This window comes from Pollachius pollachius (assembly GCF_949987615.1).
Source record: "Pollachius pollachius genome assembly, chromosome: 15".
NCBI lineage: Eukaryota > Metazoa > Chordata > Actinopteri > Gadiformes > Gadidae > Pollachius > Pollachius pollachius.
The window spans coordinates 14,468,232-14,478,007 of NC_136948.1; positions in this window are offsets into that span (position 1 = coordinate 14,468,232).

Sequence of the window (9,776 nt, forward strand, 5' to 3'; positions counted from 1 at the left end):
TGATGCGTAATCCTGTTTGAGAGAGACCTGCAAGATGTCAGCATAAGGACCAGATTGTTGCATGTGTTTACTTGTATAGAGACAGCACTGGAGCAGAGGTGAATTTAGCCCCACGGTTGCTGTGTGATTTATGGGTCAACTTTACGTTATGTTTAATGATACGTTGACATGTACAAGCACACACATACACATACGCACACACATTTCTTCGTTATCTGCTATGTTTGCCAACCATTCAGCATATCTGTGAAGTAGTCTCTCTCTCTCTCTATCTCTCTCGCCGTCCCACACATTTTGGTCTCCTCGTCTCTGATTCGCTGACGCCCCCCTCCCCCACCCTGTCACCCCGACTCCATTGTAATTCAGATTTAGGCAGAGGGCTCGGTGCTGGGTGGGGGATGGGCGATGGGCAGAGAGAGAGCGATGGGGATGCTGCTGAGTTGGGGGGGATGGGCCGTAGTAAGAGGGAGAGAGAGAGAGCATGATAAAGACAAGGAGAGTGTGCGATTGCCCTTTTGAAGCTATATGCTTGCCGGTTTGCATTACTCAGACAATACATATTACCCTTGTAGAATTCCCCCCGACCCATGAATAAACCCAACCAGTTATTGTCGTGCTATAGGGTTGCACGCTTTAAGCTAATCACAATGCTGGTTGTTTGTCGCTGCAATGTCTGGCCCATTGTTGTTATACACTGGGGCCATAGATCCCCATGGGTCTGACTGTCTCCAAGTGTGTGTGTGTGTGTGTGTGTGTGTGTGTCTGTTGAGTGACTGTGTATGCACTGGTGCACCTCAGGGGGTTGTGTTTGGCGACAGGGTGGTGCATTGGTGCAGGGTCTGCTTCTTACAATGTCTGAATCTTAAACTGCAACCACGCTCACCCCAGCTGTCAGGGTAATCAAGTGTGTGTGTGTGTCTCTCTCTCTCTCTCTCTCTCTCTCTCTCTCTCTCTCTCTCTCTCAATCCACCATGACTATTCACTAAAGGTCTGAACTCACAAAATCGCACCCCGCCTCAGATGCCAGAGTAGCAAGCCCTCCCCCTTCAGCGTCACTGAAACACTTCATAGTATATTTTTATTAAAATACAGCATCGTTGTTCATATTTAAAAACACTCTGTGGTATTTTATTTGGACCCTGCACACTAACCCTCAAGGAATGAAAGCACACTAGCTAGGCTGCTCTTATCGTGTTGACCCTAACGTTTACGCACAGTCACAATGCTTGGACAGCAGACAGGGGAATAGAGGAGGGAGAACGAATACATATGAGCATGTATTCACTGTGTGGCTCTAAAAACGGCATTGCCCACAAAAGTAAAAGATTATGATGGGATAACTCAAGGTTGTGTCTTCTTTTTTATTGCATGCTTTATTGTAGATGTTATTTATGGCTGTTCCACTGTGACCAGTCAGTGAACAGTAAACATTTTGAGCGGTTTTCCGTGACATTCAGGATACAAAATGGAACCATCACTCGGGATGTCATTTTTTTGTAAATACAAAGAGATATAGACACATCTCCTGCAGCATTGGACAGTGAACTCTGGAATATATGCCATGGTTGGATTTACCCTGCCTCTGTAGCACACACTCTCTACAGGTACACATTCCCTGTGTCAGCACAAGATTCACAATGGAAATATGATGTCTTCGAGTCTGCATCACAGGTTCTGCCTCTCTCCCCATACATGAAACATTATCTGGCCGTATGCAACTATCAGCCTCCTCTCCCATCCTTGTAGTGAAGGTCCCTCTCCCTCTCTCTCTCTCTCTGGCTGGTGAGCCATCCACAGCCCTCAGGCGCCTTCTTTTCACACTAATAAGTTTTGGATCGTCTGACCAAGAGTGGGCCTGCAATTGTTTGACTGCAATAGTTCCTGGAGCGTTAATCCTGCAAGACAATTGCAGCAGAAAAAGGAAGAAATTGGATTTGACAATGAACCTTGTTCCCATGTTTCCACCAGTTTGCGGCTCTGGATGCGTTTCAATGTGGTAGGCCTATTTGGGCATTTTTTGTTATTCCCTCTAAAACACATTTCTGCTGTTGTCATGCTTGCTGTGATTGTCATTGCAGTGAAAACACCCAGCTCAGAGCTTTCATCACCCGACTACGACCTAGCTTTGTGGCGCCCCTCAGCCAGTGAAGAATATCGGAATAGAAATGCCCTCTAGGCAGGGCCGGTTACAGGCATAGGCCATAGGCGGTTGCCTAGGGCGTGCCATGTCCCGATGTGCACTGGTCGCCCTCAAAGGAAAGAAATTCAATTGAAATAAAAATTTGCCGGGCGCCTTTCCTCATTTTCTGCCTTAAGTTAAAGAATTAAGAAATAAAGATAGAAAGACAGAGGAATTGCTCAGAATTGTTCAATGATCATTGATCACTTATCATTACTCACAACCAACATACACAGAATTCGAACCTGGGCACTTTCATCGAATGGTCTAACCACTGCGCAGCCCACATTCACTCCTGGTCAGTTTCAGAAGAAAAAAAAAGCAGTGTGACCCAGAATAGCCTCACAACATGTGCAAACAAACCAAAAACATAGCTGAACAAAGAAGTCACACAATGTTAAAAACCAAGACACTTTGCTTGTGCACTGGAATTCACCTTCAGACACTGGTGGCCTGGTGATGGGCTCGGGCTTGAGGACGGTGAACGACAAATACCAGTCAGAAGACCTTCGTTACCTCAGCCCAGAGAAAGCTCAGAAGAAGCGGCGATCATGGAGAAATTTGGGTCGGTGGGGATGAGGATTATGGCCTAAGGCAATGATTTGGTGATGGCGTTTCTGGAAAGTAAGGGTTGGGTGGGGTGGGGGGGCATTTCGGAAGGATGAACCCGTTGTGGTCAGGTGGACCTCCCAGGCCCCTGGTGCTTGGCCACTCCACCATTAAGCCGATCAAGCCCAATCCAGCTCCTGGTGTGGGAGATAATCCGCTTCAATCTGACAACCGTGATTTCCATAAACAAGCAAGGCTATAATATGATGACATTGGCTGGTCTTCATTGGATGGGGTTAGGCTTTGCGACATGTAACATTGTCACGTGACTCAGGAGGATTTGGTCCTATAGGTGTGTAACATGGTCATGTGACTCGGGAGGATCTGGTCCTTTAAGTGTGTAACATGGTTATGTGACACAGGAGGATCTGGTCCTATAGTTGTGTAACATGGTCATGTGACTCAGGAGGATCTGGTCCTATAAGTGTGTAACAACATGGTCATGTGACTCAGGAGGATCTGGTCCTATAAGTGTGTAACAACATGGTCATATGACTCAGGAGGATCTGGTCCTATAAGTGTGTAACAACATGGTCATATGACTCAGGAGGATCTGGTCCTATAAGTGTGTAACAACATGGTCATGTGACTCAGGAGGATCTGGTCCTATAAGTGTGTAACAGGGTCATGTGACACTGAAACCTCGGAAAGGGGACCAGATTGACAAAAGAGTATCAGCTGCAACGGGATCGCTGTCCTTCCTGCCCTGATTTCTCAGTAACCCCACCTAACCGGCTTGATGCTTAAGAGTTCATTCTGGAAGGCAGAGAATGTGGACCTTTCAAGGCTATCTGGTGTCACAATTTGTCTTGATGTGGCTGTTCATAGGAGAGCTCTGCTTTCCAGTGCCTAACCATTTGTCCAAGCGGGGCTCAATCCTACACATTCCAGGCTATCTTTAAGAATGAAGGTAACCAGAACCAACCCCATGCTCGCATTCCAGCTGTCCCCGGTTTGACGAGGAGAGGAAAAACGAATCTGGATTGGGCTGATGAAATATATTCTCCACACTCACACCCCCTTCCTAGAGCAAAATCATTTGCAGTCACTTAGTCGGTGCATCCGTGTGCACACATGCAAGCATGAGTGCGCACGTGCAAGCACACACACACACACTCACACACACGCACACACACACACACACACACACACACACACACACACACACACACACACACACACACACACACACACACACACACACACACACACACACACACACACACACACACACACACACACACACAACACCATGAAAAGCCCTGGCGTTGGGACAGGTAATAGATTTAAAGGGCTTTGCTACCTACGCCCCTCTCTTTATTCTGTATGCTCTGTTCATAGTGTCAGCTTGGGATTTGTGGTGAAGATTTATTTGGATGTCATTGGGAAGTGGTGAAGGACAATTTTCTCTCCTAATGGGCTCTGGGTGACTCTGGCCTCTTCAAGGTTGTGTGGATGATCTGCAGCAATTACCAAACCCTGTGCGGTACTACTGTAACTCGCCAAACCTGAGCCTAGCAACAACCACTACCTCTGCAGCATCCCACTGTGCTCCAATTGAACGCCTCCATCTTCCCCTGTCATCAAAGGATGTGTGGGGGTCTTTACAACTGTTATGTATCTTATCATAACCAGGCACACAAACAGACACACACACACACACGCACCCACACACACACACGCATGCACACGCGCACACGCACACACATAAACACACATAGTGGTTAGCAGCTCATTTGCATACACGCAACAAGACCCACACACAGACCCAGGTCACAGTCCTAGGTCACACCCATTAGGCTACTCAGTCAGGCACATCGTTTGTGAGGTTGATTGATGAGCGGAGGGCGAGCGCGTGCGCTCAAAGCGCCGTATCACTGCACAGTCGGGGGTCATCTCAGGGCAACGCCACCTCGACTCTAGACGGAGCAATAAGACTCAATGGGCCGAACGCGTATGGCATTTAGACGCCAACATAAACAACATTTAGAGCTAGAGAACTCTCACTACTGGAGAGAGCCCGTGAGCATCATAAGTCACCCTTTCCACCACCATCACGGCCACCACCTCCGCCACCACCTCCCCCCCTCTGCTTTAACGGCCCCAGCCACACTCAAAGCCCTTACATGGACTGGAAGCGCTGGAAGCTTAAGGTGGTGCACGGCAGCGTGCCTGGGACTGTTCAGGGGCCTGATGTATGGCTGTGTTATTACAAACACGGCGAGAGAGGTACAATTTATATCTGCTGACTGTCTGGCCATGCGGCCGTTCTGACCAGGCGTCCAATCGAAGGGGCTGATTCAGTTTCATTGACGAGCGATATCAACCGGAATCTGCACACGCTTAAAATGCGATTAGTGGGACCCAATCATAATGCAGGATTCTGCTGGAGTGGAGTGAGGCGTGTAAGCAACATGTGGTCAGTGGTCACACGTGTGTTGAAGGCCTGCTGTTTGAATTAACCCCCCCCCCCCCCCCCCCCCCCCCCTCCTTATTCCAGTCCATCATGTTCTCTCCGTGGGGCTCGGTGCTGTCATCTCTGACGGCCAATCAAGCCTGCAAAAAAAGTGTACTTTTTTCATATCCATCTTCCAAATAGTCGCAGAGGTGATTGCTTTCTGCCGGAGCTCATATCCCAGTGCCTGGCCAGTTTAACAAGGACGGCACTGTTGTAGCTTAACATCACTCCAACATCCCCTCGATGTCTTGTCTGCCTGCCTCAGAAAGGGTCCTGACACTCTTTCAATATCTGTCACACTATACGTCTGTTCTGGCCGACCTGAAATGAGATGGTGGATGCCCGCAGGAGCCTGACTGGGATTAGCTGAGAGTGGTCCACTCTTCGTCTCCCTCCATGTTAACCCCCTCCAACGCACCCACCCCCCCACCCCTGCCAAATGATGCTTTTTTCTTTCTTTTCAGCGCCTGCCAACTCCCTCCCTTCTTTTTTTCTAGTCTGCAAATGGATTAATCTTGGAGCTCCTAGTGTGTTTGTGTGTGTATATTTGTGAAAGAAAGAGCGCGAGAGAGAGAGAGAGAGAGAGAGAGAGAGAGAGAGAGAGAGAGAGAGAGAGACGCACACACGCAGATAAATGGTGAATACAGAGAAAGAGGGATGCCTGTGAGAGTGGGGTATAGTGCGAGTAAGTAGCGGACCGCAGAGGAGAGCCAATGAAATACGCGGCTCCAACCGAAAGGAAATCTAGCATTTCACCTCCTCTCATCTCATTCAACGGCCCATTTCTCTGTCTGAAAAGCAAATGGCCAATGACGATAGTAAAAAAAAAAGTAAATTGTCAGGCTGAGACGGATGTACTACAAAAAAAGACAAATCAACTGAGAATGGGTTCCTAGAGAATGTGTGATACGTAGTCCGTGCATTTTCGGTGCTCTGAGGGAACAGAGTGGCTGGCTCGTACGGAGTCCCGGCTCCATCAATAAACCATTAGCCTGCTGTACATCCCGGCTCATGTCCCCCAGACTCCCCGCAGGAGAGAGAGTGGGGCGGGCTTGATGGGGCTGCTGATCTGCCCGCTTACAGAGCTCGCTCTGTGTGTAACCACAGGTCACGGGGAGCACATCGTCGCCAGTGCTTGCAGAGAAACCTGAATAATTGACATTTGAATGGTTGAATCACAGCATTAAAAGTGTCTGATGCGCTCTCACTAACCCACGGTCTCTCTCTCACTCTTACCACTCAATGGCTTGCTGCTCTCTCTCTTACCACTCAATGGCTTGCTGCATCTCCTTCTCTCTCACTCACTCACTCACTCACTCCCTCACTCACTCTCATTCTCACTCACTCACTCACCCTCTCTCTCTCTCTCTCTCTCTCTCTCTCTCTCTCTCTCGCTTTATCCCCCCTGCTCCCTCTCTCATCCACTGTCAACTGAGCAATGGCATCAATGACAACTGACCCTGGTTAAATCGGGTTGCAATGACAATGCCAACAAATGATGGTAAAGCGTTTGCCTCCGGGAGGGACTGCACGGATGGAGGGGTTTGTTACCGTAAAGAAGCGCCATAGGGTCCGGGCCGGCGAGATGCACAGTGAACAGAAAGGACCCTTCGCACTGCACCACTACCATCCAACCCATATCTACCAAACAACACACACATACACGCAAATACACGTAAACACAAACACAAACACACACACAAACACACACGTACACACACACACACACACACACATACACACACACACACACACACACGCGAACAAACACACACACAATGGACATCGCGCCCCCCGGTCCTCCGATGCTCCCAGAGACTTGTGCAGCCAGGCTGAAGGTGAAGTCAGCCAGAGCACATGAACACGTGTCCCCGGCACGGTGATGCCCAGGAAAGACAGGCCACACGGTCAGACCACAGTCCGGCCGTGAACGCACACTCGGCGGCCGCCCATCTCTCTACTCCCACTCAAAGTCCGGCACTCCGGGCGCAGGGTGGTTCCGGTCACGACCTATACGAGGACTGCGTCGGACGCCGCGGGCTGACGGTGACAAACGGAGACAAGGGGACCAATTACCTGTCTTGTCTCCATGCTACACTCCTGCACACTAGTGCCTGTTCGCCCCCCCCCCCCCGTGTGACAACAACAGGCTTCAGCAGCGGTGGGAGGGGCTCGGGGGGGCGGTCTTACCGGCCGAGTGGCGTTGGGGTCGAGGGATTGCGTGGCGTCGCCTCCAGCTGTTGTACATTAGGCAAAGTGCAGCGGGAGGCTTTGGTTGAGCCAGTTAGGAGATAACTCAATACCATTACTGTGTCAGGGGCTCCGCCCGCGCTGCTTATTTCCATAATGCACCGCGCGGCTTTACAATGCAGCCCAGGCACCGCAGAGGAGTCCTAAGCTGATTACCCGGCCGGGCGTCAAAGGTTGGAGGCTATTAGAACCAGGCGCCGCCCGTCAGATGAGCCTTATTACTCCATCCAAGAAACCCTAGACTAGATTGTCATTACGATTTAGTATAGGGGGGCGGGGAAGGGTGGCACTTTTTTAAGAAGTCAATCAAATTCAGCACCTAACGCAATATTAAACCAGCAGAACGTAACCACATTTTTGCACAGGACAAAACCAATTTTAAAAACAGGATGTACACCATTGTGAACCAGAACATAAGCCATTTTGAAAACCAGGGCATAAACCATTGTAAAGCCAGGATATACACCATTGTAAAACCAGGACATAAGCCATTGTAAAACATGGACTTAAACCATTGTAAAACCAAGATATACACAATTGTGAAACCAGGATGTTCACAATTTTAAAACGAGGAAATGTACCGTTGTAAAACCAGGATATACAACATTGTAAAACCAGGCCGTAACCCAGTATCAGCCCAACACATAAGTGTTGATGGTTCCAAAGGGGTAGACATAGCAACGTGTACCACCCGTACAAAAGGTCACACTGCATTCCTGGGTTGGTCTGGTTCACCACAGGTGCCACACAAGTGTTTTCTCCCTCCTTATTGGACCACACAAGATGTTGTGTGTGTGTGTCTGTGTGTGTGCTTGTGTGTGTATGTGTGTGCTTGAATGCTGTTTAACAACCAGTACATACTCAGGAATAATATATCTTAATGTACTTATAGCAGTTGTGTGCATGGATACACTCTGTCTATCTGTTTCCGTATGTCTATGTGCCTGCATGTGCATATGTCTCTGTTTGTGACTGAGTAAGTGAGCATGTGTCTCTATGTTTGCTGTGTGCATGTGTGTGCGTGCATCTCTGTGTTTGTGTGCCTGTGTAATGTGTGGTGGGGGGGGGGCGGCTGTTGTTGGATAAGTCTGGGGCCAGAGCGAGAGGAAGAGGGAGAGAGAGAGACGAAGACAGAGCGAGAGAGAGACGGAGACTGAGAGAGAGAGACGGAGACAGAGAGAGAGAGACTCTAAGTTCTCTGGTCCTCCTCCTTTCCTCGTCTCCTGACCACTCACACGCCACCCTGACTGTGGATCAGGTGAGGGCTGCTACATCTGTCCTCAAGATATCCCGTCGATGGATGCTTCCTGTGTCACTGTCCCCCGGTCCTGGGAGAGCTCCAGTGGGTGCGCCTGTCTCAATCCGTTGCTTTGCTCTCTTGCACTGTGTGGGCTGAGGCGCACTTGTTTTCTTTAGGGGCCTTGTCTTATACACTGTCTTATCAGAGAGAGTATAAATACCTTTTATAACGGGCTCTCTCTCTCTCTCTCTCTCTTCCTCCGGTACACCTTTCTTAACCCCTCATCCTGTCCCACACAGCTTCCACTTCCTTCCCTCACTCTGCTCCTCCACCTCCTCCTCATCCTCTCATCTCTCTTCCTTCCATGGCGTTGCCTTTTTTCTTATTTCTCTGAGGAGGAAGATGGCTCGGGGGGGATGAGGGGGGTTAAGCAAAACATAATGTCGCTGTATAGATACCGAGACAGGACGCAAGGGCTCATCAACACAATCACTGCACTGTAAACATGTGTGGGCATGGTGCGTGTAAGCAAAATTGTGTACGTGTGTGTGTGTGTGTGTGTGTGTGTGTGTGTGTGTGTTTGTGTGTGTGTGTGTGTGTGTGTTTGCATGTGTTTGTTTTTGTATTTGTGCATTTTTGTGTGTACGGGGACCACACTGTCTGTGAAGACTTTGATGGTGATGATGGGGGGGTTGAATGGTCAGGGCTTGCATTAGCCTTTGCTGCAATTGGGTCAGGGGCTAGAAAGAGAGAGAGAGAGAGAGAGAGAGAGAGAGAGATAGTCTGGCTTGCTGACCTCATTGCTTTAGCATTAGCATTATTTTCCCAGTCACTCACACGCTGGGGCTGCTCCAGGAAATGTGTCTTATCCCCTTGTGAGCACGCATACGGCCCACCCCCACCCACCATTCCTTTTTCCCACCCACCCACACACACACACACACACACACACTCACACCAACGCACACCCACACGGGGGAGAGGAAACGTTGTTACGACAGCCCTGTGCTAGGGTCAAAGGTTAGCATTACAAATGGCTC